The 24,853-nt window shown below is 40.6% G+C and overlaps 1 long non-coding RNA gene across 1 annotated transcript; it reads right to left on the reverse strand.

Moving 5' to 3' along the window:
* Positions 1–342: 342 nt before the first annotated feature.
* LOC126295346 (uncharacterized) lies at positions 343–23,573 on the reverse strand. Its single transcript, XR_007552461.1, has 3 exons — positions 23,421–23,573; positions 14,074–14,228; positions 343–671 (listed from the first exon to the last, which is right to left on the reverse strand). It is a non-coding gene; the product is annotated as an uncharacterized LOC126295346 (long non-coding RNA).
* Between the last annotated feature and the right edge of the window lie 1,280 nt (positions 23,574–24,853).

A 24,853-nucleotide genomic window follows, 5' to 3' on the forward strand; every position in this document is an offset into this window, starting at 1 on the left:
ACACGCAACATACTATATGGTGAGTGGCAAGTTTCCTTTAATAATATTGTTACATTCCATCCTGGATTTTCCACTGTCTTTTCTGCACAATTATTCAATTGATCATGCAGATAGCACTTACCTGGCAAGTACTGATGATGTTAAAGACACAGATCTGTTAACCATAGGGAATGGGTCTTGGCGGTGTGGCAAATCTCTCGCAAGCTTACCACAACAGGACGGAAAAAGGACATCATCACATGCCACAGAAGTGAGTGAGAATCCTGTGAATATTTCAAACCTGTAGGGTATGTACCCTGGCAGTGGGAAGCTATAAAGAAGCACCATTTTTAATTTTCAATCTTTTATTTAAAAATCAACAACCAGTAACTTTCTGAATGGCACCCATGATGGCATTCATGATAAGGCACTTTGCCTCTGCCTTAAATTTTCTATTTTTAGTTGTAATCAGCTCAGCTACAACATATTGGCCCAACTTGTCGTCTGCACTGCTCCCATTCATTGCTGTCTGTATGTCTCGCAGCACTGACAATGTGCTGCTTACCAGGACATCCTTGGCCTGCTTCTTGGAATTGGCTTAGTGCCCCACTTTGAATAATTCTGGTGAGCACTGAGGGGTAGATGGAGAACTGTTCTCAACTGCACACCCCACTGTAAATGTCTTGTGAGTACTAGAAAAAAAAGGGAAATTTATTAAATATTGCACTGTAAACATGTTATAACATTACAATTAAAATTAATTGTGCCAAATACACTAGACTGTATAAAATTATTGGTGTAAATAACATGTATGAAACCTGAATGTTGGCACCACTTGCTTGCTGCATTACAATAATATGGAAAGGTCAATGTTGAATCTCTTATTTTCTATAAAGAAAAACCACTAAAGAAGTCCGTGATATTATAAATGAACATTATGGTGAGGCAGTGGGCAAACTAACACATTCATTCTAAGTACTCCTCGTGAGAAAATTCTCTTTCTCTCAACAAATAAATCTGAACTAGTAAAAATACAACGATTAAAAAAACGAAAATACTGACAGATGAGGAATTATATCTACTAGACAGCAGTAGGTGGTAAAGCCTACAACTTTTTAAATAAATTTAGCCACGGATGGAAGATTCCTCACACGTTTAAGAAAGATTAAGGTGATCCCCATTTCCGAAGTGCAGCAAGAAAGATCCAGGAAATTACCGAACGACAACTATTACACCTGTCTCATCTAAAATAATAGAACATGCAATTAAAAACAATAGTAAATTGTAAAGAAAAAATGCCGTACTCTGATGCCTAGCACGGATATAGCAAAGGTAGATCCAGCAGTACAGCAACACAGCTGAATTTATACTGTATTCAACTATGGCACTTGATGGACAAAAGAAAGTTTGTAGTACGTTTCTAGACTTTTCAAAAGCTTTTGAATGTGTATGTATTAACATAAAAAATTACCATGCTGCATTGTTAAACAGAAATATCCATAACTATAGCAAAATTTAAAAAACATACTGAAAGAAATCTGGTCAACGTAACTGACGAAGAGCCTGTAAAAGCAAAATGCCTTCTATGCAGCTGTTTGCCAAACTACATAAAAATAACAGAAAACATGTCCACTTTCACATTAAAAAATAAACTAAATAGTCACTTATTTAAAATTTTACGTACAAAGTGCCTTGAAGCAAAAAATTAATGTAATGTTTCATATGTAACTTTTCAAACATGTAAAAAATTTTCAGAAAGCATAAAGTGATTTAAATCTTTGCTAATAATGTACGTATTTCAGAGGCCATTTTCGAAGATGTAAGCACATATTTAAGTATTTTTTTAAATTTCTAATGTCAAATATCACCATGACAGGACTTGAAAAAAAATGGGAATTTTGAGAGAAAATCTAAGCAGAAGATATGATGTGTTGCCATAGCAATCTGGAATAACAAGACAAGAGAGCTGTTTCATGTAACTGGATAAAGTCCAATAATTAAATAAAAATTTGTGTGAATGCAACAAAGCGAAAGACGTACAAAAGTAATAATGTTAAAAGAATGAAAAGAAGACCTCGATATATTTTACTAAGAAGAGATGCAGCGATCCAGCTCCCACACGCATCGCAGGGACGCAGAGACAACATCTGACATCACCGGCACCAGTTGGTGCTAACCGATGCTGATTCTACATCCGCACACCGATGCAGACACGAAAACCAGCAACCGATGCCACCGGCACCAGTTATTGTTTACCAGTGTGCCGATTCCACACCTGCTCATCAATGCAGCGTAAACTCACACCGGGTGAGCGAAAAATAATAATTGTTTGAGTATAAAGACGAAGAAACTGGTCACTAGACTGTATTAGTGTAGTTACAATGCTTAGAGTTAATTCGTTAAATGATCACCTCATCAAAAACTAAGACAAATATGGATAATACACAGAATTGGGGAAACTTCAGAACCAGCCATGGCAATGAAAGCGAGGTGGTGCCAGACTGGTCTGAATTAGTGAATTTGATTAAAATTTTAAACGATAAAATAGATGGCCAAAGTGCAGATTCAGCAGCTTCAAGAAACAAACTGACTGCTCAAAATACTTCTTTAAGAAGGGAACTGAATAAAACTTTAAATGCTCAAACTCTTAATTTAGGTTCAGTAAATACTCAAATGATAAAATAGATGACCAGGGTGCTTCTTTGAGAAATGAAGTAAGTGCAACTTCAAGTGAAAAACTCGGTGCACAGAGTGCTAATTTAAGTAGAGAAATAAACACGGTTATGAACTCATTAAGTTCTAAATTGGATGCATGAGGTGATATTCTGAATAAAAACCTAGACACTCAAAGCAAAGAATGTAGAAATCGATGTGAAGACATGGTTGCTTTGCAAACTGAATATGACGCCAAATGTAATAATGAATACAGTAATGTAACACAAGGTTTAAGTACTTTGAAAGAGAGTGTAGATCAATTTAAGGAATTAATGTCGATTATTGAATTGAAAATTACAGGTGTCAGTGCACGAGTAAACAATGTAGGATGGAATTTCAAAGAGAATATATCCAGCTTTGTTATTACAAGTAGATGTAGCTTGGAGGAACCATTTGAAGAAATGATAGTTCGAGGAGTTGCCACGAGAGTAACCTCCGGAAACATTTCAACTATTGCTTCTTCCGAAATTAATAATACCAGCAAGGTTATAGGAGACTTGTGGAAAGGATTCCAATTTATCCAGGATGGAGTAGAAAATGGAATAACTTTACCTGATGTGTTACCTAGTGAAGTGATGATTTTTTGCCATGGGGAGACTTCCACACAAAATTCAGCGAGAATTACTGGTTTGCACTTGCTCAAGTGAAGTTAATATCAGATCCATTGGATCCGGGCTGTGTCACATTTATCCCGCAGGGACGTGAAGATTCTGTGTTAACAGGCGGAGTGACAACCTTTGGATCCCGAGTTGTTTTCAGTGTTTCTTACAAAATAGTTTTCCTGCACTGAACTCCCTTCAAATCTTACATGATTCTGTAGTTTATTACCGAATTCATAAACTATCCTACAATTTCAGTATTTAGCAAATTTGACATAGCCATAACGTAAAGACTGGCGTAAGAAAACCACAGACAAACAGTGATCTCTAGACATGAAATGAAACGAGTAGAGTATTATATTTATGGGTAATGTAATATAACGTGACGGACAGAACAACTACTTTATCGTAGTGTATAATTTTCTATTTTGTATAGAATATTTTATACCTTTTATGACATATGATATAGACGGGAGGGTTTGTATCAATTTTGAAAGGGGCTGGGTAGTGTAGGTAAAAGCACGATTTACACTAACAGACAGATCATGAATGACACACATCACACTTCACAAACAAGTGTGTGTGATGCTTTGACACGGCTACTTCCACAGCGTTGCTAATATTTTCTTCTGGGACCTTAAATGCTACGGTGGGAATGTCTGTTCCGTAGGAACCTCCTCCAGCATGTCACTCAAGCACTGGGGAGGTAGGGGTCCTGGGGAAGAGGCAGTGGGAAGGGTTTCCCGTCTTTGGGGCGGTCTTCTTTCTCTTATTCGATCTTAGCAACCACTCAAACACACGAAGCTACACAAACAATGAAACTACTGACTAGAAACCTGTCAAAAGGTGAGAACCATCAAGTGATGGAGAGGGAAGGTTTGTGTACAGTAGGAAATATGCACACATTGTTGTTTATTGTGACGGTTCTGCATTGCACGTATATATAGGAAAATATACAGGGTGGTCCATCTGAAGTTTCGGATGAGATTATCTCGAAAACTACCTATCAGGTGAAAATAGTGGGCAAGACAAGTTCATAAGCTCAAAGGGGGACACCAAATGATGCTATACGTGACCTCCAGCTCCCATCCCTTTGGGTGGGGCGGAGGACAACTTTCAAATCTTAAATGGGAACACCCATTTTTTATTGCAGATTCAGTTTCTCCATAAAGAAGTAATCAAGTTTTGTCTGAAACATTTTTTAAACCATAGACAGATGGTGCTGAAATCGAGAAAAAAGTAAAATTGTGGAAGAACTCTGATTTATTTAGAATTATGCGAGAAAGATGCATCAAATTGATAAAAAATGTGCACCAGTTCTTTCATTATGGCAAATTAAGGTATTGTGGTACAAAATGTACTGTATCCTACTTTTAGTATTACCCAGGAACAATGACATGAACATAGTAGAATGATGTTCCCATGGGGTGCTTCATTAGAGCGTCTCACATGTTGGGGTGCTTCATTAATGTGAGTCCCCTTGCCTCTCACAATTTGGGGTGCTTAATTAATGAAATTATCCACGAAGAAATTGTTCAAAATCATCCCCATTTGCTTCAGTGCATAAAGTCAATCGTCTGCATAAGTTGTCTGCAGTTTTGAGCAGCACATCCCGTGGTATGGCCGCACACGCTCTTCAAGTGCATTGCTCCATATTGTTTTTGCGTTGGTGGCTGTCTTTCATTAACAATAGTTTTTAAATAACCCCACAATAAATAAATCGGGGGATGTTAGGTCTGGTGAATGTGGAGATCACTGATTGGTCTGCTGTATCCTATCGACTGACCAGGGTACCTTAACTTTAAAACGTTCCGCAAATTTTTAGCATAATGGTGAGCTGCTCCATCCTGTTGGAACCACATTTGTTGCCTAGTTTCTAAATCAACATCTTCCATTAGCTCCAACAAATTATCACAGAGAAGTCAAACATTGATTCCCAGTAACATTTTGGTCAAAAAAATTCGATCCTATCACGTTACTGTTTAAAATTCCACACCAGACCATTAATGACCATTTGTGTTTATTGTCAATGGGTCTGTGTGGCTTGACAGGGGACCAATAATGACAATCATGATTTAATTCACCATTGTTTTTGAATGTGGCTTCGTCGATGAACATACCGTATCTAAAAAGTCATTGCCACCTCTTATTTCCAAGGCCCATTGGCAGAAATGCACACATATTTGAATATCTTTTTGCAATAAGGCCTGTGTCAGTGTAATACCATACTCATGATATTATGTGCCTTCAAAACCTCAAAGCAGTCGATTTCGATATTTCAGTTTGTCTCTGAATCGCACGACTACTCGTTTCAGGATCCAGTTGAACACAGGCCAGAATGGTAGGGTACGAGTGTAATTTTCATTGTAATCGCGGTGACTAGGTGGACGGTGCATGTATCCATTTCGAGCACGTTGAGTGCAATTTCGAGTAATAATTTCGCTTGGATGTCATCTGTTTGGGAAACTATCTGCATACAATTATGCAGCTGCAGCGTAATTGTTATGGCATCCACCTAAAATTAACAATCTCTGTAAGAGGATAGTGAGCCCTGTTTCGCTAAAGAATAAGTTACTTTCGTCAGTTGACGTTTACGGTTCACAACCTGAAAGTGAAGTGACGTCTGATCGCATTACACTGACCTTTATATTGAGCCATAGTTACACTTTTTCCACGGTAGCACTGCAGTCAGGTGAGTAATGAAATTGTAAAGAGTTCCGTAACGAGGTTTTAATACCATTCCGCCTCCCTCCATCAAATACTTTGGCAGGCAGGATACATTTCGTATTAAAAAATTAAAAAAGCTTAATTTGGCGTAATGAAAGAACGGGTGCACATTTTGTATCGATTTCATGCGTCCTCCTCGGATCATTCTAAATAAATCAGAGTTCTCCTCAATTTCAATTTTTCTCGATTTCAGTGCCATCTGTCATTGGTTTAAAAATGTTTCAGTCAAAACTTGATTACTTTTTTATGGAGAATCCAAATCTGCAACAAAAAATGGGTGTTTCCATTTAAGATTTAAAAGTTGCCCCACTGAAGGGGGAGGGGGCTGGGGATCAGGTGTAGTATCATTTGATGTCCTCCTCTGAGCTTACAAACTTGTCTTATCGACTAGTTTTACCCGATAATTCTGGAGATAATCTCATCCGAAACTTCCGATGGACCACCCTGTATATATTCATATACTTAGAAAGATTCCATGTCAAGTAGGTAGGGAGGCATGAGTAAGTAAAGAGCATACACCTGAGAGGAATCGATTGCGATGATTGTTAAGGAACGTCTAGTCTGAATATAGGGAGAGACAGTACCTGTTAAGAGTAAATAAGTCTAAAGTAAAGGAGGACCCCAGGGACTAAATGAAGTATCAGGAAGTGAGAGTGAAGTGTAAAATAGATTTTTATTTTTTCCAGATTTTTAAGTACTTCATTTGTTGGACTCTTGAGAGGCAAGACAGGTTCATAAATTATGTGGTTAAGTCAACTTTACTGCAGATGTATTTTATCGAGTCTAATGCGAGAGAAATCGGTTGACTTGTATACATTCGAATATTGACGTGGGAAATGGTGAATGTGTTATTTGTGGAAGCTGAAATGTACCAAGACTGAACTGAAAGTATTCTTCGAGGACTGTTATTTCAAAAGGGGAGAGGGAGAGGGAGAGAGAGAGAGAGAGAGAGAGAGAGAGAGAGAGAGAGAGAGAGAGTCAGTCTTACAAATTCCTGTTAGCCAGCAGGTTTCGGAGATCGATGGAGCCGGCAATCCAGTGAGGAAGATCGGCTGTACATATCAAGCAAGTCACGCTATGACAGATAGGTGTGGATTTTTGCAATCCAGCTTCACACTGCTTTTGATCGTCCAAGGCATTAGAGTACATTACAAACAAATAAATTGCTCAGCAGTTCCTATTAAAGGACATTGACATTACCTCTTCTGAAACTGATACAGGAGCACGTCTGCAAACTAGTGCACAAAGTGATGTATCAGATTTTTCAGAAAGTCTAGTGGATACTTCTGCGCAATAGACCACAAAAAATGCTCTCACTCCACCGTTCTGCCTTACATGTATTTGGGGTGTTTTAAGTTAATTTCATTTATTACTACCAGTGTGTTTGCATCGAAGCATCCACTACTGTGCATTTGACATGTGAATGTTTTCACACACAGGAATGACATGAAGAGCGCACACAAAGTGGAAGCATAGTATTTGAAAGCACTAGCAGATCATCACACAAATCAACAATTTCTGCAGTAAGTGGACATGTCTGAACCCTGTGAAATGTATTTTTAGTATCAGGCATTAACTGTTGATATCAATGTAGATTCCTACAACAGGATAAGGCATCTTACAGAATGCAGAAAATGTGTAATGACAGAGTGACAAAAACTAATACTCACGACAGATAGTGGGCTGTCAGCAGTTTTCTGTGCGCTATGTGGTCTTGCGAATAAGCCAACAGGTCAAACCACCACACGCTTGGCTTACGGGTGATCCCGCCTGCGCTACTCTGCATTGTTCCCCACATCTTTTCGATTTCAGCTGAATAATGCAAACATAAGGAGACTAAGTGTGCTTTACATTCCTCGTTCGTCACACCAGACAACTGTTCTCACTTTTCCTCCTATTCTCGCCAAGCTTTCCTTCCTGGCGTGCTGAAATAATACAGCTACGGAATCAAACGTGCGTACTACTTTCATCAATTTATGCGACACACACACACACACACACACACACACACACACCAAGTGTAAAATTATAGGCACATTAACTTGTATAAACTCAGAATGAAAACATCTGTAGATTGCCTTATTGTGGTACAAAATATCTGTTAGGTAACAGATACACCTTTTCTTGCTGTATTCTTGAATTATCACTTGAAAGCTCTTTTTATTCCTTTCCATAGCTACAATAAGAAGCTTTATAGAGCTTTCTTTCAACAGGGATACAAAAATAAGCAATTTCATTTGTTTCATTAATGTATTTATAAGCTACTGCTTACTGAAAAAATACCCACGGAACTTTGCGGAATTGTCGAATCAATCCGTGTGTTTTGATTGCTAAGGAAAGCAGTAACTAGTAGAAAGCCCAGTCGCAAGGCTGCGTTGTGTGCACGCGCGGAGCCACTGCCTCTACTGCACACACACTGATACACGACAATAGAACACATGCCACCTGCATTAACAGAACCTCTCCTACATCAACATGGCAGATGAACAGTTTACTAAAAACATAGCTTCTCCCGTTTTGCTGCTAGATAGCATGTCGGCCACACCTCACTTTTACACCTTCGGTGTGTCGTGTAGTACAGATTTAAGGACCTGAATTTTGCTGCTGATATTGTTCTGTTGACAGAAACACAACCCAGTTTACAACTAATAGTTACCGAGCTGGGTGGAGTGGCAATTTCTTTAGGACTGAAAAGAAATAGTGATGAAACAAAAACAATATGCGCAACAAGTGGAAATGTATCTACTCAACTTATAGTGCAACAGAAGGTACTGGAATATGTTGACAAATTTCCACTTCTCAGCAGTTGTATCTGTAAGTAATGGGAAAGCCATATGCACATAAACAGATGGCTTTATCATTTCATACACCAAGTACAGTACGGCAGTACAACAGGGAGCTGTCATGTGCACACAGGTGATTGATGTAAAAAGATTTCCAACACGACTATGCTCACCCGGCGGGATTTAACGGACTGTGCATGCGGAATGCTAGTTGGAGATGGACACGTGTAACATTCCATTTCACAAATTATCAGACAATTCAATATTCCAAGATGCACAGTGTCAAGAATACCAAATTTCATGCATTACCTCTCGCTGCAGACAACACAGTGGCTGACGGCTTCCATTTAACGACCGAGTGCAGTGGTGCTGCGTGGAGTTGCCAGTGCGACGAGACAAGCAACATTGTGTGAAATAACCGCAGAAATCAGTGGGACTTACAACAAACACACCTGGAAAGTGCAGTGAAATCTGGTATTAACTGCTACAGCAACAGACAAACAATGCGAGTGCCTTTGCTAACAGCACGACATCGCCTGCAGAACCTCTCCTGAGCTTGTGACTAACGGTTGGATCCTAGGTGACTGGAAAATCTGGTACTGGTGAGATGAACCCCAACTTCAGATGATACGAACTGACGACAGGGTTCAAGTGCGGTGCAGATCCCATGAAGCCTCGGTTGTGGCTCCATAATGTTGTGGGTTGTGTCCACATGGAATGGACTGTAGTCCTCTGGTCCAACTCAACCAGTCATTGACTGTAAATAGTTTTACTTCAATACTTGGAGAAGACCTGCAGCCATTCGTAGACTTCATTTTCCCAAACAATGATAGAATGACAATTTAACATGTCAATTGGTCACAATTGTTTGTAATTGGTTTGAAGAACATTCTGAACAATTCGAGTGAATGATTTGGTTACCAAGATTACCCAACACGAATCTCATTGAACATTCATGTGACAGTTCTAAACAAAATCCTGCAATGGCAATAGTTTCGTGAACACAGACAGCTATAGAGGCAGCTTGGCTCATTACTAATGTGGGATGCTTCTAGCGATTTGTCAAGTCCGTGCCATGTGAAATTGCTGCACTATGCCAGGCAAAATGAGGCTCCAGAAGACATTTTGAAGGAGTCCGTGACTTGTCACTTCAGTGTAGTGGAGGTGTAGATGCAGACATCACTAACTGAATTGGGAAGGGCTTCTGCAGTCTTCCACCCAATCTGATCTACACAGGAATTAAGACTCAAGAAGTACTCATACTGAGCTCCAGGTGCACTCCTGTCTATCATCCTAGTGACAGCCAGGCACAGGTGCGGAACCTAGGAAATGTCAACAAAATTGACACACGAATTAAGTGTTTCTCACTGATGACACTCGGGGTAAATTTTTGATATTAGCCATCGTGACCATGTTGCAAATCATCAGTGGTGTGGAAACTAACAGATGGATGCAGAAATAGGGGAAAACCTTTTATCACCTGGAAACTAATTTTTGCAAAGGATCTTCAATGTGTGGGAAGAAGCTGAAAAGCTGGCAGTTGATCTAGTTTGCTGCAGGGAACCTGTTGCCCCAAAATGCTACCGAGCACCTGAAAAGTAAACAAATGTTTTGAAGTTGTTTTATACATGGCAGTCTCATTCATTAAAGCAGGGGTAGTGAACCTTTTTTATCTACCATCCACTTTCGTATCACAGCAACATTTTCCACAACGTGCTGCATACAATGTGTGCGAGACAGCACTACCCACTTCCACAAGTACATAGCAGACCATTTGGCTAGTGTCCTGCAAAACCGTGCCACTGTGGGACACGCTTGCACTCCTCAGGAAGGGTATATCGCACACTGCAGCAATTTGTTTGAGGGTGCTTGTAGTGGGGAAGTCAACTGAGCAGCAGGAAAACACCAGATGAACACTGCAGTATTTTTTTCACATGCACGGGCAGTAAGAGTATGTAATTCTTCTGATCTATTTATCCACCAGAAATGTCAGCTGACTGTTCTCTGTTTTAGGCAGTGAGCAACACATCAAATTCGTGTCCAAACGGCGTATTTTGTGTAACGCAGCTGACACCGGGACGAGAAACTAGATGCAAAATGAGTTAATTTGGGGAGAAATCTGAAGAAAACTGAATGAAACATGTAAGAAGAAATGTCTTTGATTATGTCCAATATAAAACATCAGTAAATTCACGTGAACTGAGCTTTAACCACAATTATAATGAGTTGGATCTTGGTACTGCGATTAAGACTGAATGACTTGAAATTCGGCCCACCAAAGTAATAAGTGAATCTATTCCTCACCGTGAATCCCTTAGCTTTGACATAACCGTCAACACCAATCCAGGGCATCATATCATCCATGAGCAGTGCATTAATTTCCGATACGTTTGAGTGATAAGGTAGTGGCAACCGGTTCTCTCCTCCATCGCCTCGCCACTGTTTTGTTACTAAAATGTTATTCGATCCTTCACAACACAAGGAGATTTGTGTGACTGCTTTGCACTTTATGAATACTCTTCCCAATAATACACCGTCTCCTTCCCTTCAGACTGCACACTCCACTGCACGTTTTGCCTTTGCTGCACCACTACTAATGTTGCGCTGCAGTCCTCTGTGTCCGTAATACCAAAATGTTCCTTGCAGCACGCTCTAACTCATGTGGCATCAATAAGCCACAAAATACTACTCTCATCTAAAGAAAACTAGAGCACCAACAAACTGTTAAAATGTAAAGTGAAAAAGTTTGTCAAATAATACATTTCAAATGCTGGTTTGCTACAAATTCCAAGTCGCACATTTTAATTTATTACTTCACTGTTACCCATTCTATTGGCCAGAAAGTTTCCACCCACTATCAACATATGATACTGAAGCCAGTTATAAAATTGAGTTGTACAACACCTAGTTTGGGAGATATGGCATGATCAATATTAATTACTCAAAAAGAGTCGTAATCGCATTTATTATTATTATACTGCCAACCGGTTTCAATCCGACATAGGTGTCATCTTCTGGGCATTTACACTGTAAAATTATTGATAGTCACGAGAAAAACTATTATACAACAGCTAAAATTACGTATATTTAAAATATGTTACCCATTGCTTGATTGCTGGTGGTGCCACTCCTGTCTACATAACGGCAGGAAACTATGCGAGACTAACCCTTCATACGGGCTTAAATAGCTTGCTGGTATCATGTGACTAGATGGCGATCAATGGTATTTAATACAGTTTATTATATGAAAGCATTCTACAGGTGATAAATTTTCCCACATCTAGGAAAATGTAGCTTTATTATTAAAATTTTCTAACCATCCACCATTCGACAGTAATGATGATTTCTGAAGTGGGGAAGTAACTTCGCGTCATAAAATTTATAATGCAGAGTTGCATCAAGTTAAAGTTTAAATTAATAATTACTAACCTAATTATTTTTTCAAAGTTTTGTGAAACCCTAAACTAAATATTTTGACCTCCAACTGTCTACTGCCTGCTATGAAGGCTCAGATGCCCACTAGTGGGTGCTACGGACAAAGTTGACCATCAGTGCTGATTAATAATGTTTTCTCACAGGCAGTGTCAAGTGCCATATATGCAACAGAAACTCTTCAACGCAGAAAAAACATGTGCTAGCTGAATGAAGGCATACCTAGTTAAAAGCTGTTCATTGATTACCATTTACTGTCCTCCCACTGGCTGCATTTAACTCAACACAGAGAAAGGATGTAAACATATTAGTTTCACAAAACAAGTGAAGTGCATGGATAATACTTCGCAAGTTTCAGCTGAGGATATGAGCACTATGCAAACAGGCTGGTCCACAAGTAGCCTGAAAATGGCTCAGCAGTGTGTATTTAATCAGCAATATCTAAATTCTTTGATATTACCTGCATGACATAATGAAAACCCTACTGTCACTCAAATAAAAATTAATGGTTTTCTTTTTTTACAATTTATGGATGAGAAAATTAACTATGCTACAAAGTGTCACACTAGTTGTGGGGGATGTGGGAAAGACCACAAATTCTGGCACAGGAGGCAAGTAATTATACATCAAAATCACAAGCTTTCTATGATCAATGGAGGCCACTACAAATACAAGCTCGATCAGCAGAAGCTCATAAAACAACACAGTTCCTTTTCCTTCACAATAACTTCTTGGACATAGCACACACTGATGCTTTTTACATTGCTACTGAGAAAGACAGCCCACTGTTGATAAACTGACAACTGAAAGGAGAGCTGAAGTTCACCCATGGAACTGAGCAACAGTTATTTGAGAATAGCAGGATCTAGAGTGAACTGAATAATGAAATTCAACATTTAAGTAAGTTACGTATTTTCATACAAAATAAAATTTACGCAGTCAGATATGTAAATTTTGTTTCCTCATTCATACAAATCAACATGTGCACCCTTAATAGTACGGCTAATGCCTAGTCTGAATTCCATTTCTCTACACGTACGATTCAAGATCTCCATGGCGACATGTTCAAGTGGATTGCAAAAGTGTGCCTTCAATTCCTGTAGGTCTCTAGCCCTGGTTCAATATACCACATCCTTCACAACACCCCACAAAAGAATTTGTGGTTTAAGGTCAGGGTATCGTGGCGAACATCAAGTTGGACGATCTCGTCCAATCCACCTATCCGGAAACTTTTTATATGGAAATTGAAGTACATTTAGGGGCCAGTGGAGTGGTGCCCTGTCTTACTGGAATATGACACCAGGCTGCAGGTGTTCCAATTGTGGCACAGTAAACTCTTGTAACATGTCCACGTTAACACCACTGTTGATGGCAGTGATGAAAAGAATGAATCAGTGATGCAACTGGGGATCAGTCTGCATCAAACATTGACGTAACGACTGTCTCTTTCCATTTCATGTGTAACACGAAGATGCTGCAAATCCTACATACAAACATTATGATGATTCAGTTTGCTGGATACATGAAGTGTTGCCATATCGGAGAAACAAATCTTTTCCAGAAGTTCACTGCTTGCATCAATCTTGCATAGAATACCCACTGCAAATTGTTCGCACCTAGGTTTGCCCATAGGCTTTAATGCCTGAAGCAGCTGCATGTAGGAATAGAGCCATTAACTCTTATGCAAGACACTGTGCAATGTCGATCATCTTATTTCCAACTCTCTGGCTCCCATACACATCGATTTTATAGAATTCCTTGCAAACACCTGCTGTACCCTGTCCACATTGGCATCTGAAACTGATGGGTGACCAGTCACTTTTTTTGGAGAACACTACCTGTTTCCATAATTGATGTATTCCAAGTCCGAAAGAATCACTGCACTTCGGTATTTGTTATCTGTATCTAGCAGGTCACACACATTGTTCTTTATCCAGTGGCGTCCACATTTCGTCAGGTTTTCAGGTTCCATTTCGCATCAAAATTGCATGACCTGGAAGGTGAAAGAAATTTTATGAGTGATCTTATTTGCTCGAAACCATTTGATAATACCTCGTATAGTTTCAAAGTTACTAAAGTCTTAAGTTGTGAAGATATACATGTATAGTACAAAATATATACTTAAAAAAAAATTGCTGGTGATGTAAAGCTATTACTTTTAGGCATTAGGATACAACACACTATTTGATGAAAGTAATAATCACACTTAACAACTTTCATTATGATACTGTAATTCAACAAAGGTACAGAAGTAAGTAAACAGCTCACAGCCCACTATCTACCCTCGGTTCCATCTGCAAAATTCTGGAGGTTAAAGATCAAAAGTTACTCAGCTGAGTATTTTTTACAATGTAAACGGAGCACACACTTAATTCCAGAAAAATTGGAATCTTAGTAGGTCTTCAATTGACAATATCGATAATTAAAGAAAGAAAAGACAAGGATGAATCGGAACCTTTGCCAGTTTGTACAATATCAAAAGCTACAGCAACACTGGAAAAAGTTAAGCACCGAGTGTTGAGATATGAACATGTTAAAGTAGTGATAAATTTATTAAATAAAATTGACAGTACAATATAAAAATTAGTACAAAATAAGCACTAACCACTGGTATGTTTCTCAAACTTTTGAAAACGTTACTACACACTGGATCTTATTGTCCTTTGTGTGTCAAAATGAATATCGAGCTTTTTCGGTTTTGTAGTATTTATTAGACTCGACTTAGAATTACGAAAGAGCAAATCAAACAATTTTGTTTTGTAAACATGTGCTCATGCGTATAATGTGAAGAAATCAGTGTGGAAGGCAAGTAGCAAATTAATTATTATAGTGACATCTATGTATCTATGTGGAGACTAAAGGAAACAACTATGTCCTTATTGTTTGTGGTTTACAAGTTCTGAAGCATACAGCTATGGTTTACATAGCAACTTTGCAAACAAAATGTTGGAGCATGTCAAAGATTTTCTGGACCGTGTGATCTTCAGCGATGAGTTGACATTTCATCTAATTGGAAATCTGAACACACACAATGTTCACATCTGGGGGTCAACAAATCGTGGCATCTGCTGTGCGAGTGGACAAATGCTGTTGCTCGCGCAGCTGTATGAAGTCTGACGCCTTCTTCCCAGATTCATAGATTCATAACTTATATAGGCAAAGCTGTTGCCTCCTTTAGCCCCCAGTTCTCGATTTATGCTTAGCTGTTCTCGGCTGAAACTGTGAATCAGAAATTTTCTATGTCTGGAAAGTGGATATCCAGGACATGTGCTGTAGTAACACTAGCAGCACGCGTTCGTTGGTGCGACTCATTTGGCTTCTCACGTTTGTTAACAAAGAGCGATAAGCGATTGCGTAACGACCGAGGTCATCGGTCACAGGGAGTGTCGATTGCGTAACGACCGAGGTCATCGGTAACAGGGAGTGTCTCGCATGTGGCTGATGCAGTATTGTAATTATAATTTTTTTTTGGTAAGGTATAGGGAAGGTGACGATTTTATTTCATTTCTGTAATAATGGGTGAGATCACCAACAACTTTAATTTTTTTTACAATGGATTCCGATTCATTTATTTTACCACAATTCCAGGTCCTCGGAATGAACGCCACTGACGGCAGGTAATATGATTTATCCATGTCTTTACTGTAGACCTCTGCGATGTGAAGTGTCCGATGTGCATTGAGTCGCGACTGTTAAAATTTTCTAGCCCTGGAATCTTGTCGACTTTTGGTCCATGGACGAGGGCCACTGTTAATCACCTGTTACCTTGCTTAATTGGTCTGCAAGGTGATTAATGCTTGACTGTCAGAAGTGTGGGAATAAAATAAAATCTGCAACTATGAGGGTAATCCCAAGAAAAAAGGTCTCCTATTTTTTAAGTACATGGAGTTGTTATTTCCCTCAGTTTACAGTTTTAACATTTAGCTATTTTTCAACATAATTACCATTTCTGACGATGCATTTTTTTAGACAATGCGCTAGTTTTTGTGTGCCCATGTTATACCAGCTTGCCACCATGCTGTTCAGGAGGTGAATCGCTTTCTGGCCAACTGTTCTTTTAACCCAGGGAACAGGTGATAGTCACTGGGCGCCAAGTCAGGATCACAGGGTGGGTGGGTGATTATGTTCCACTGACACTGTTGCAGGAGAGCAACATTTTGTCGAGTGATGTGTGGGAGAGCATTGTCATCGAGAACGTGTACACCCTTGGTTCAACATTTCTCTTCTCCGGTTCTGAATTAACCACTTGAGTTTTTTCAGTTCCACAGTACCTGTCAGCGTTAACTGTTGTCCCAGTGGGTGTAAAGTTGACCCACAATACCCCTTACGGATCCCAAAAAACGGTTGTCATGACTTTACCGCCAGACTGTGTGTGTGAATTTCCGCAGCTTTGGTGAAGAAGGATGCCGCCACTGGCATGATTGTTGCTTGGTCTCATGTGTAAAGTTATATGCTCAGATTTCTTCACCCATGACAATTGAGTCCTGAAAGTTGTCCTGTTCGGCTGCAAGGCGGTGAAGAAATGAGCGGGAATCATCAACTCTTGCCACATGTGGTCCTCTGTCAGCTTGTGTGGCACCCATCTTGCACACACCTTCCGGTAGTTCAATGTTTCTGTTAAAATTCTGTGAGCGGCGCTTCGAGAAACCTGAGGAACCAACGTGCAGTGATTATCCAGGGCGATCTGCCGATCTTAACGCAAGCTTTGCTTAACCTTCAACACTGTCTCCTCAGAAATTAACTGTCTCCCGCTCCTTTGTTCGTCGTGAATTTCGGTCAGACCAGCTGCGAACACTACACCACTTGCGAACATTTTTGACATCCGTGCACGACTCACCATACACTTCCGTCAATTGGCGATGGATATCAATTTGCGCATTTGCCTTTGCATTCAAAAAACCGAATAACTGCACGCAATTCGCACTTGGCGGTAACATCCGACAGGAGCTACATTCTCAACGGCTGCCAAGCCAAGGCTGAGCGCTTCAGTGCGACGTGCGCATGTTTACTCGCATCGCGTGAAGCACTCTCAGTAACAGTGTGACCAACTGCCACACAAACAGACTTCTGTACTTGTAAAAAAAAAGTAAGATCTTACTTTTGGGATTACCCTCATAACAACATATTTTAGGCTTACGTAATTATGTGAATGTATTTTAATTCACTTGATAACTCCCGGCCACAGAAATCCATTTTGTTTTCAAACATAAACACGGCTCACAGGAGACTACCCACCTCCCCAATACAACTCGTTCATCAGTGTCAGATCTACAATATTTCTGAACGGGGCAATAATAGATTGTGGCACTCCCCCTCCCTCAAGTGTTTGAGGTAGCACGCCAAAAATTTTAAAAATCGACTTATCAAAAATATGAAATTTGTTCATTTGTATCGCACATCTTTCTGAAGAGTCCAATACATAAAACATATTTGTTCAAGGAAATCTGAGGTTATTTGGTCTTAAGTGTGCGGAAGTGCAGCGTCACGCCTCTTCACATGGTATTCTTCAACCGCATGTCACTGTATTTCACTCTGTGGAATTCAAACGTGTAATACTTTGTGATGGGTGCAATCACACTATTAAAATGTCGTATCGTCGGCCAGTTTGACATCCTGCCACCCCCCTCCTCCCTCAAAAATAACTCACAGTTAATACAGGATGGAATTATTTGTAACCTGGAGAAAAATAACTCCTCAGAAAATTTGCACTCTTTATTGCCTATTAATAAAATTAAATATAGGATCCATAAAACCAGTAAAGACAAGAAACAAGCAAGACAGTACACATTTCTTAAATCCTGAAGTCCTAGCATTTTTTCCTCTAATCTTGCTACGGCTTTACATGGTATGCTTTCCTTTCTGCAAAAGGATCTTATACCTCATCAAAGTCTGACAAATATTTTGTACAGAAAAACTCAGTGTTGTCCTTTAATACTGGAAAAGCTGTTAATACAAGCAGTACCTAAGACTGGTGTGGTTTCTCAGTCTGTTTACATGTATTTTGTCACTGTCTGCTAGATAAAACTACATAGGCCTGCCTAATATTCCAGCAATTTTAACACACACCAAATAAATGAGACTGTTACGGTACAAATGGTCATTTTTATAACTTGACAAAATATAATTCATGAAGTACCAATATTAAATGACAAGCAAAAAGTTGTACGTTACGAAATAATTTCGCATTTCCTTCATACTCTCTAGCTTCTGAAGTACGATATCGAAAAGTAGTAGCCAAGGTGGCATGTGGTTCTCGCCCACTCTAAAGGTTGCAGGGAGTGAAAAATCAAGGTGTTGAAGGAGGCGACAAAAGCGAACTCCATGGGGTAGCAGGGCAGAGACATACAACCCGTATTGACGGTCGAGAGAGTCGTCAAAAAAGGAACGATACGATGGGTGGCCGGGCATTGACAGTAGGCGACAGGCGTAACGATAAAGCAGTATATCGCGCCCGTAGGTGAGTGGCAATTCACCGGCTTTAGCATGAAGCCTCTCGACGGGACTAGTATAAAACGCTCCGATCGCAAGCCGTAAACTCCGATGTTGTATGGAGTTGAGGCAGCGTAAGATGGACGGCCGTGCAGAGGAGTATACAAAGCACCCATAACCCAGCTTGGAGCGGACGATCAACCGATATAGGCGAAGTAGAACGGTTCGATCTGCTCCCCACGACGTGCCACTAAGAACACGGAGGACATTTAGGGAACGGGTACAACGGGCAGCCAAATATGACATGTGGAGACCAGCTAAGTTTCCTGTCAAATGTAAGACCTAAAAATTTTGTTGTCTCCACGAATGGGAGAGCAACGGGACCGAGTCGTAAGGACGGTGGGAGAAACTCTTTGTAGCGCCAGAAGTTATACAGACCGTCTTCTCGGCAGAAAAACGGAAGCCATTGGCGACACTCCAGGAGCAAAGACGGTCAAGATAACACTGAAGACAGCGCTCCAGGAAACATGTACACTGCGCGCTGCAATAGATGGTAAAATCGTCCACGAAAAGGGAGCCTGATATATCAGCTGGGAGGCAATCCATTATTGGATTGATCGCTATGGCAAAGAGAGCGACACTCAAAACGGAGCCCTGTGGCACCCCATTCTCCTGGCGAAAGGTGTTGGACAGGACAGAACCCACATGTACCCTGAACTGTCGATCCTTTAAAAAGGAACGAGTAAAAAAAGGGAGGCGACCGCGAAAGCCCCATGTATGCATGGTGCAGAGAATGCCCGCCCTCCAACAGGTGTCGTAAGCTTTCTCCAAATCAAAGAACACAGCCGCGGTCGGGGGCTTCCACAAGAAGTTATCCATAATGAAGGTCGACAAGGTAACGAGATGGTCAACAGCAGAGCAGCGCCTACGAAATCCACATTGTACATTGGTAAGTAGGTGTCGAGATTCGAGCAGCCAAACCAAACAAGAGTTAACCATTCGCTCCATCACCTTACAGACACAGCTGTTAAGCAAGATGGGTCGATAACTGGATAGCAAGTGCTTGTCCTTCCCCAGCTTAGTAATCTGTACGACAATAGACTCGCACCAGCATGCGGGAACATGTACCTCAATCCAGATGCGATTGAAAGTACGAAGAAGGAAACCTTTACCCGCAGGAGAAAGGTTCTTCAGCATCTGAATATGAATAGAATCAGGCCCTGGAGCGGGAGACCGTGATCGGGCAAGTGCATTTTCGAGTTCCCGCATGGTGAATGGGGCATTATAACTTTAACGATTCGAGGAGTGTAAGTTAGGTGGTCGAGCCTCCTCTGCCTGTTTTCTGGGGAGGAAGGCATGGGGGTAATGAGTGGAGCTCGAAACCTCTGTGAGAAAGCGGCCGAAGGCATTGGAGACATCCTCAGGCGCCACAAGGACGTTATTCGTGACCGTCAAGCCAGAAACTGGTGGGTGGACCTTAGTGCCAGATAGCCGGCGCAGGCTACCCCAGACAACAGAAGGAGGAGTAAAACTGTTGAAGGTGCTTGTGAAAGCAGCCCAGCTGGTTTTCTTGCTTTCTATAAAAATACGACGACACTGTGCATGTAATCGTTTATAATCGATACAATTCGCCACTGTAGGGTGGCGTTTAAAGGTGCGTAAAGCACGTCGACGAGCACGTAAAGCGTCTCTACATGCTGTGGTCCACCAGGGGACCGGTACGCGGCGTGGAGAAGAAGTAGTGTGAGGGATGGAATATTCAGCAGCAGTGAGAATGACTTCCGTGAGGTGTGTGGCCTGACTATTGCAGCTTGTGAAGGTTTGATCCTGAGAGGTCGCCCTGGAAGAGAAGAGTCCCCAGTCTGCTTTGGAGATGTTCCAACTAGTTGAGCACGGAGAGGGGGTATGATGCAGGAGATGGATAACACACGGGAAGTGGTCGCTCGAATATGTATCAGAAAGCACATACTACTAAAACCGGCGTGCAAGTTGGGTAGTACATAAAGAGAGGTCTAAATGGGAATAAGTGTGAGAGGTGTCTGAAAGGAAAGTAGGGGCGCCAGTATTGAGTCAGACAAGATTGAGCTGGTTGAAAACGTCTGCTAACAGGGAGCCCCTTGGAGAGGATGCTGGAGAGCCCCAAAGAGGATGGTGAGCATTGAAGTCTCCAGTTAACAAAAATGGTGCAGGTAGCTGAGCAATAATTTGCAACATGTCTGCCCTGGTAACGGCAGACGACGATGCAGTGTAAACAGTACAAATGGAAAATGTAAAAGTGGGGAGAGTAATGCGGACAGAAACTGCCTGCAGGCCGGTGTGCAATGTGATGGGATCATAGTAGATATCATCCCGGACCAGCAACATAACCCCTCCATGAGCCGGAATACCTGCCACTGGGGGTAGGGCAAAACACACAGAGGTGTAGTGTGCCAAGGCAATTTGATCACATGGGCATAGCTTCGTTTCCTGGAGGGCTATGACGAGCAGACGGTGCAAGTGGAGCAGCAATTTCAAGTCCTCTCGGTTGGAGCAAATGCTGCGAATATTCCAGTGAATAAGCGCCATCGTGAGAAGAAGATGCAAGAAGGGGTCATCTCGAACGCCACTGAGGGCCCGGCTTCGAGCGAGCACCGCCGCCGCTAGCAGTAGGCCGACAGTCATCGTCCATTTGTTCTATAGGTTCATCGGCCATCGTGTTAAGATGGCCGCTGGTGAACGGCCAGATGTTCGGCTACCAGCGGTGCGGCCAGGCGAAATAGATGACGGCCTGGGGCGGCAACCGCTGGGTGGTGCAGGAGAAGAAATACGCAGTAGCGGGGAAGGAGAACTGTGCTTCCTATGAGCCTTCTTGGAAGGTCGTTTTGTGGAAGTATTGGTCGATGGCTGGGAGTTCAAGGTACGTAGGAGGTCTGCAATATTTTTTTCAAAATTCTGTGAAACCCTAATGTAAATATTTTAACCTCCAACTGTCTACTGCCTCCTATGAAAGTGAGGACACCCACTAGTGGATGCTAGGGACCAAGTTGACCATCAATGCTGATTAATAATGATGTTTTCTCACAAGCAGTGTAAAGTGCTTTATATGTAACAGTAACTCCCGCATGCAGAAAAACATGCATGAAGGCATACCCAATTAAAAGCTGTTCATTGGTTACCATTTACTGTCCACCCATTGGCCACCTATAAGTCAACAAAGAGAAAGGATGTCAACATATTAGTTTCACAAAACAAGTGAAGTGCATGGATGTTACTTTGCAAGTTTAAGCTGAGGATATAAGCACTATCGAAACAGGCTGGCCCACAAGTAGCCTGAAAACGGCTCATCAGTGTGTATTTAATCAGCAGTATCTAAATTCTTTGATATTACCTGCATGACATAATGAAAACCCTACTGTCACTCAAATAATTAATGGTTTTCTTTTTTTACAACTTACAGATGAGAAAATTAACTATGCTACAAAGTGTCACACTAGATGTGGGGAATGTGACTATTTACTACGGGAAAGACCACACATTCTGGCACAGGAGCCGAGAAATTATATATCAAAATTACAAGCTTTCTATGAACTATGGAGGCCACTACAAATACAATCTCGATCAGCAGAAGTTCATAAGAAAACAATTCCTTTTCCTTCACAATAACTTCTTGGACATAGCACACACTGATGCTTTTTACATTGCTACTGAGAAAGATAGCCCACTGTTGATTTACCAACAACTGAAAGGAGAGCTGAAGTTCACCCATAGAACTGAGCAACAGTTATTTGAGAATAGCAGGATCTAGAGTGAGCTGAATGATGAAATTCAACAATTAAGTAAGTTATCTATTTTCATACAAATAAAATTTACACGATCAAATAACTTCATTTTGTTTCCTCATTCACACAAATCAACGTGTGAACCCTCAATAGCACCTATAATACCTAGTCTGAATTTCATTTCTCTCCACATACGATTCAAGATCTCCATGGCGACATGTTCAAGTGGATTGCAAAAGTGTGCCTTCAATTCCTGTAGGTCTCTAGCCCTGGTTCAATATACAGCATCCTTCACAACACCCCACGAAAAAATTTGTGGTGTAAGATCAGGGTATCGTGGCGGACATCAAGTTGGACGATCTCGTCCAATCCACCTATCCGGAAACTTTTTATATGGAAATTGAAGTACATTTAGGGGGCAGTGGAGTGGTGCCCTGTCTTACTGGAATATGACACCAGGCTGCAGGTGTTCCAATTGTGGCACAGTAAACTCTTGTAACATGTCCACGTTAACACCACTGTTGATGGCAGTGATGAAAAAAAAAAATGAATCAGTGATGCAACTGGGGATCAGTCTGCACCAAACATTGACGTAACGACTGTCTCTTTCCATTTCATGTGTGACACGAAGATGCTGCAAATCCTACATATGAACGTTATGACAATTCAGTTTGCTGGATACATGACATGTTGCCATATCGGAGAAAGGAATCTTTTCCAAAAAGTCAATTCTTGCATCAACCTTGCATAGAATATCCACTGCAAATTGTCTGCACCTAGGATTGTCCATAGGGTTAAATGCCTGAAGCAGCTGCATGTAGGGATAGAGCCATTACCTCTTATGCAAGACATTGTGCAATGTCGATCTTCTCATTTCCAACTCCCTGGCTGCCGTACATACAGATTTTATAGAACTACTTGCAAACGCCTGCCGTACCCTGTCCACAATGGCATCTGAAACTCATGGTGACCAGCCCTTTTTTTATGGAGAACACTACCTGTTTCCACAAATGAAGTACTCCAAGTCTGAATTGTTCATTGCATTTGGGTTTCAGGTATCGTCTGTATCTACCGGGCCACACACACGGAGCTTTCTTCAGAGGCGTCCACATTTTATCATGTTTTCAGGTTCACTTTTGCATCAAAATTGTATGACCTGGAAGGTAAAAGAAATTTTATGAGTTATTTTATCATACACTAGAAACCATCTGTTAATATCTCATATAGGTTCACAGTTACTAAAGTCATAAGTTGTGAAGATGTACATGTATAGTGCAAAATAAAAATAGAAAAACTAAAAATTGCTATTCATCCAGAGCTGTTAGTTTTAAGCATTAGGATAAAACACACTATTTCATGAAAGTAATAATCACACTTAACAACTTTCACTATGATACTGTAATTCAACAAAGGTACAGAAGTAAGTAGAGAAACAACTCACAGGCCACTATCTACCCTTGGTTCCATCTGCAAAATTCTGGAGGTTAAAGATCAAAAGTTATTCAGCTGAGTATTTTTTACAATGTAAACAGAGCACAGACAGACTTTGAGAAAAATTGGAATCGTAGGAGGTCTTCAATTGACGATATCAATAAATGAAGAAAGTAAAGACAAGGATGAATCTGAATCTTTGCCAGTTTGTACAATATCAAAAGCTACAGCAATACTGGAACTGGATGATGTTAAGCATTAAGTGTTGAGATATGATCATCTTGAAGTTATGATGAATGTATTAAATAGACAGTACAACATAAAAATTAGTACAAAATAAGCACTAACCACTGGTATGTTTCTCAAACCTTTGGTAACATTACTACACACTGTAGTACTTATTGTGGTGGGTGTGTCAAAATGAATATCGGGCTTTTTGGTTTTGCAGTATTTATTACATTTGACTTAGAATTATAAAAGATCAATTCAAACAATTTTGTTTGTATACATGTGCACATCCGTATGCAACTGAAGAATGTGTTAAATGAGTGAGACAGCCTTTTACACATAATGTGAGGAAATCAGTCTGTAATGCAAGCTGCAAATTAATAATTATATTGACATCTATGTATCTATGTGGAGACTGAAGGAGACAACTATGTCCTTATTGCTTGCAGTTTACAGGCTCTAAAGCATACAGCTACGGTTTACATAGCAACTTCGTAAACAAAATGTTGCAGCATGCCAAAGATTTTCTGGACCGCATCTTCTTCAGCAATGAGTTGACATTTCATCTAAGTGGAAATGTGAACATTCACAATGTGCACATTTGGGGTCAACAAATCCCCACAAAACGGAACAGCTGCTTTGAGACTTCCCTAAATTGAATGTTTATTTTTTTTATTTTGCTACATATCCCAGCAGAAAGTTGATGGGCCTTACTTTTTTGGTGAAGCAACTGTAACTACTATTTCATATTTCTATGTATTAGTACTATGGC

This window comes from Schistocerca gregaria, chromosome 11 (genome assembly GCF_023897955.1).
Source record: "Schistocerca gregaria isolate iqSchGreg1 chromosome 11, iqSchGreg1.2, whole genome shotgun sequence".
Taxonomy (NCBI): Eukaryota; Metazoa; Arthropoda; class Insecta; order Orthoptera; family Acrididae; genus Schistocerca; species Schistocerca gregaria.